Genomic DNA, 5,705 nt, shown 5'->3' on the forward strand with positions numbered 1-5,705 from the left:
AAAAAAAAAAAAAAAAAAAAAAAAAAAAAAAAAAAATTAGCTAGATGTGGTAGTCGCATACCTATAGTTCCAGCTACTCAGGAAGCTGAGGCAAGAAAATCACTTGAACCCAGGAGTCTGAGGTTACAGGGAGCTACGATCATGCTACTGCACTCCAGCCTGGGCAACAGAGGGAGACCTCAATCTCTAAAAAGTAAAGAAAGAATAGCTAATATTTATGTAGCCCTTTTTTATGTCAGGCACTATCTAAGCATGTTATGGTAATTAACTCAATGCTCATAACTATCCTATATATGAGTTAGATACTAGTATCACTTTCATTTACAAAGGGGGAAACTAAGGCAGAGCAGAAAAGTAACTCGCTCCAGGTAACACAGCTACCAGGATGCAAATGCAGGCAGTATGGCTCCAGAATCCATGCTCTGCTCCACCAGCTGACCACAGCCCTTGATGTCTGTTTCTCCACATGACCAAATGTGAGTCAGGAGTTGATTCAATGACACTGAGTCCTGACATACAGAAAAGGGAGCAGTCACTACTCCTCCAGGTAGAAAGGTGGTAGCAGAGCCCCTACACACAATCAGTGCCATAATGGTTAGAGCAGTGGGGTGAGGCTGAATTCCAAATGATGGCGTCAAGCTGTAGGAAGGCTGCAGACTGATGGGGCCTGACGCAACTTACTGAAGCCCAACACACTGAGGCAAAGCACAGCAAAATTCAGAAACAACTCATCCCGAAGCCCACGTGCACGATGCCAGGCATTGTGCTCACTCTAGGGGAGTCCCAGGGAGCTCACAATCCAGTGAGGACACTCTGGGTAAATGTGAAAGAGACACACCAGGCAGGGTGGCAAGTGTCATCAGAGACATGGTCAGGGCTGAAGGGGTCAGACAAGGTTGATGGGGGTCATAAACAAAGGGCACTCCCAGGGCAAGAAGAACATCTGCCAAGGGGCAGAGCAGGGAATGTCAGCAGCCTGTTTGGCATCCCACACAGCCATGCTGGTGTGTGGCATGTGCAGGAGGCAGAGGTGTAGGAAGATGAGCCTGAGCAGGAGACTGACCACTGGGCAAAGGAGTCAGAGGCCCAGAGCAGGCAAGGGGCACAGTGCACACAGAGAGGAAAGCAGAGGCCTGCGGTACAGATCACAGAAACAGCCAATAGAGAGGCAATGGCAATATGGGCGGAGACAAGGAGCCAGATTAAAGAGATGTCTGTGAAGCAGCAGAACCACGGCTGAGGGAGAGGGAGGACATGAGATTACTCTGAGGAGTCCCACCTGGGGGCCAGGGTAGACAGTGGCAGTCAGCAGAGATGGGGAACACATGAGGATCAGGTTTTTGCAGAAAAATAACCCCAGTCTGGGGCAAGCGGGTTCACCTCTGCTGGACCCGGGGCAAAGAACTCAGGTTTCTAGAGGTGAGATCTGCTTCAGGACAGGGTGCAATCACTGGAGTGGCTTGAATACTCCTGCCAGGGCACTAGCTGCCCCTTCCCTGCTTTCTCAGGGCCTGGCAAAGCACAGCCACCATTCATAGGCCTCACAAGTCTTCTGGGTCCCTCAGGAAGGTGAGTACTGTTCCCACCAGCCCCACAAACACTTCACTAAGGTACGTGATTTTTTTTTTTTTTTTTTTTTTTTTTTTTTTTTTTTTTTTTTTTTTTTTTTTTTGACAAGAGTCTTGCTCTGTCGCCAGGCTGGAGTGCAGCGGGAGACAGGTTTTTACCATGTTAACCAGGCTAGTGTCAAACTCCTGGCCTCAAATAATTTCCACCTTGGCCTTCCAAAGTGCTGAGATTACAGGCGTGAGCCACTATGCCTGACCAGGTACTAGAAATTTTAATCAGGAACTAGACCCAAAGGACCAGAGGAAAGAGCAGTCCAAGGTACAGTAGGAAATCAGGGAGATGGAGATGATCCTCTATACTCAAGAAACACACACTTCAGAGGGAAAGAGGCAGAGGCTTTCTCAGGCCAGTCTCATCAGTTCTTGTTGGCTTCAAACACTCAATCAGATCAGGCTCCAGAAGAAAAGGGGCTTAGTTCCACACTTGGGCCCCGCCTCCGGATCCCAAGCCTCTCTTCTGAGGGCTCATAAAAGGCAGGATTAAGAGCCAAAGACCAAGTACTTCTAGACAGCAGCAGCTGGGCAGGCCAAGAGTAGACTTTGTAAGTTAACCTCTTTTCTTGAGCTGACTCAGATAAGCGCCGTGTAACTAACATTCTGCCCACTTACTCCTAACAACACTGAGACTCAGCATCTAAAATGGCCATTGTACTGAGAAGCCAGAACAGAGGAAAAAAATTGTAATAATAATAAATAAAATGGCCATTGCCAGGCTATTTTATTAATAAAAGCATTCTTGAAACAAATTATCAGGAACACCCTAGAGGCACACTACCCGTAGCTTGCAGTCTAATCACCTACTCTGAAGACACTGAGTCCAGCTAAATCACCTTCCATAGGGCTTGTCAATCTGTCACAGTGAGCTATGATCATGCCACTGTACTCCAGCCTGGGGGATGGAGTGAGATCCTGTCTATAAATAAATAAATAATAAAGCAACATAAAAATAAACAGCCATATGCCATTTCTGGTTCAGAAGACTAAATCTTCAGTAAGACTGAGGTTTCCCATACTAATCCATATTTTTTTATATAACACAGTATCAATCTGAAATGCCAGTAGAACATTTTGGAACATTTAATGAAAGTCTGATTAATAGGGCCATTAAAGAAACAAGCATGTTGCTAATGAAATCCAAAAATGGTCTAGTCCAATAAAATGTAAGGGCTATAAACTTGAATATCTTAACTATATTAAAACATTAACACCCTTCATAAATAGTACCAGAGGCAAAAACAAGCACTTTGCACAAAGATGTCTGTAAGTATCAGTCAAAACAGCAAACAGGTAGGTATTGTGGCTTACGCCTGTAAACCCAACATTTTGAGAAGCTGAGGCAGCAGTTCAAGACCAGCCTGGGGAACACAGTGAAATCCCACCTTTACAAAAAAAGTCTTTTTAAATTAGCCAAGTGTAGTGGTACACACTTAAAGTCCCACCTACTTGGGAGGCTGAGGAAAGGGAATTGCTTGAGCCCAGGAGGTTGAGGCTACAGTGAGCTGTGATCGTGCTCCTCCACTATAGCCTCAGTGACACGGTAAGACCCTTTCTCAAAAAAAAAAAAAACACTGGCCTGCAGACAACTGAAGTCCCGAGTGATGGCAAGCAAGCCTGAGCACACAACAACCCTCAAATATCTCATCTAAAGTTAACACCAGGCTGAGCACAGTGGCTCACGCCTGTTATCCCAGCACGCCTCTTATCCCAGGCCAAGGCGGGCAGATTGCTTAAGTTCAGGAGTTTGAGGCCAGCCTGGAGAATACAGAGAGACCTCATATCAATTAAAAATTTTAAGAGGCCAGGCACAGTGGCTCACACCTGTAATCCCAGAACTTTAAGAGGCTGGGGGCAGGTAGATCATTTAAGGTAAGGAACTTAAGACCAGCCAGGCCAAACATGGTGAAATCTCGTTTCTACCAAAACTATAAAACAGCCAGCCATGGTAGCAGGCACCTATTATCCCAGCTACCTGGGAGGCTGAAGCAGGAGAATCGCTTGAACCCAGGAGGTGGAGGTTGAAGTGAGCCAAGATTGTGCCACTGCACTCTAGCCTGGGAGACAGAGCAAGACTCCATCTTAAAAAAAATTAATTAAAAAATAAATTAGTTGGCCAGGTGCAGTGGCTCACGCCTGTAATCCCAGCACTTTGGGAGGCCACGGTGGGTGTATCACCTGAGGTCAGGAGTTTGAGACCAGCCGGCCAACATGGTGAAATCCTGTCTAATAAAAATACAAAAATTAGCCAGACATGGTGGCAGGTGCCTGTAATCCCAACTACTCAGGAGGCTGGGGCAGGAGAATTGCTTGAGCCTGGGAGGCAGAAGTTGCAGTCAGCCGAGACTGTTCCAATGTACTCCAGTCTGGGCAACAGAGCAAGACTCTGTATCAAAAAAAAATTTTTTTTTAATTAGCCAGGTGCAGTGGTTCACGCTTATAATCCCAGCACTCTGGGAGGCTGAGGCGGGCGGATCATCTGAGGTTGGGAGTTTGAGACCAACCTGACCAACATAGAGAAGCCTCGTCTCTACTAAAAATACAAAATTAGCCAGGTGTGCTGGTGCATGCCTGCAATCCCAGCTACTTGGGAGGCTGAGGCAGGAGAATCGCTTGAACCTGGGAGGCGGAGGTTGCAGTGAGCTGAGATGGCGCCATTGCACTACAACCTGGGCAACAAGAGTGAAACTCCATCTCAAACAAATAAATAAATAAATAAGTCAGGCATGGTGGCACATGCCTGTAGTTCCAGCTACTTAGGAGGCTAAGGTGGAAGGAGCACTTGAGCCCAGAAGGTTAACGCGGCTGTGACTGTGCCACTGCACTAGCATGGGAGACAAAGTAAGACTTTGTCTTAAATAAACAAATACATACATACATACATAAGTCTTACAATCTGGGCCCAGCCTAAGCCACCGCCACTACTGCGCTCCCACCAACCACACATCCGAACCATCCAATTGACCTTCATCTCAACCAAGGGCACCTTGGAAATCAGGAGCAGCTGGCAGAAAGGATTTAGCTGCTATCATCTTCCATCCCACCTCCTCACCAAAATAACGTTCCAGGAGCTTCAGGTCTGTTTATGAATGAAGATGTTTTCAGTTTTGCAGAATGTATGCTCATCACCAGAAATAAAAAAGTGATCCCAGAAAGTGGAAAGCACCAAAAGGGATTCTGATCTTCAAAAGTCAGTACTGCAATGAATAACGGCAGGCTGATATGGTTTGGACGTTTGTCCCCTCCAAATCTGTTGAAATGTGATTCCCAATGTTGCAATGGGGCTGGTAGGTAGGAGGTGTTTGGGTCACTGTGGCATCCCTCATGAACGGCTTGGGGCCCTCCCAGTGGTAATGAGTTCATGTGAGATCTGGTTGTTTGAAAAGGAGCCTGGTACCCTACCTTCTTGCTCCCTCTAGCCATGTGATATATCGGCTCCCTTTCCATTCCACCATGATTAAGCTTCCAGAGGCCCTCACCAGAAGCAGATGCTGGAACTAGGCATGTACACCCAAGAATCATGAGCCAAATAAAACTCTCTTCTTTATAAATTATCCAGCCTCAGGTATTCCTTGACAGGAACACAAACTAACACAAAAGCCCACCATCACTCCTGAGAGGGGTGCACTCTACTCCATTCTCACATCTGTCCTGTGCTAGATTTGTCCGTACATTCCGCTAGCCCTGTATTCTGGAAAAGCCAGGGGCATCCATCCTTCCCAGAGAGAAGTGCTATCTAGATGCAACCTGATTCTTCCTTTCCACCTTAAGGATACTCAGGGAGATGATCAGATATGGCAGGAAGGAAAACCCTGGGGAGCTGGCAGGCAGCGTGAAACAAAGACAAGTGCAATATCCACTGAACACTTAGGCCCCTTTCTCTTGCCAAAAAGAAGTGCATCCATGAGGAGAACAGATTTTCCTACAACTTTAAATTAGCAATGTCAAAGTACATGACTAGTAGCTGGCCTCAAACCAGCCCAGAGGGGTTAAAAGTTTCATACTGTAAAAAGGGAAACACACTAGGCTGGCTCCACATGGCCCCATCTCAAAGAAAATCAGATCAGCCCAGCAGACTCTGAA

At 46.5% G+C, this 5,705-nt stretch overlaps 1 protein-coding gene and 1 long non-coding RNA gene across 3 annotated transcripts in view; one reads left to right on the plus strand and one right to left on the minus strand.

Moving 5' to 3' along the window:
* RANBP10 (RAN binding protein 10) overlaps positions 1–5,705 on the minus strand; it is an 86,581-nt gene that overhangs the window by 44,110 nt on the left and 36,766 nt on the right. The gene's annotated exons all lie outside the window — the stretch shown is intronic.
* Positions 3,431–5,705, plus strand: part of LOC108311822 — a 12,380-nt gene continuing 10,105 nt past the window's right edge. The window contains exons 1-2 of the long non-coding RNA XR_001828373.2: positions 3,431–3,494; positions 3,806–3,812. This is a non-coding gene — a long non-coding RNA (uncharacterized LOC108311822). The remainder of the gene's footprint in view (positions 3,495–3,805; positions 3,813–5,705) is intronic.

Source organism: Cebus imitator, unplaced genomic scaffold (assembly GCF_001604975.1).
Source record: "Cebus imitator isolate Cc_AM_T3 unplaced genomic scaffold, Cebus_imitator-1.0 Scaffold118, whole genome shotgun sequence".
In the NCBI taxonomy this organism is placed as follows: domain Eukaryota; kingdom Metazoa; phylum Chordata; class Mammalia; order Primates; family Cebidae; genus Cebus; species Cebus imitator.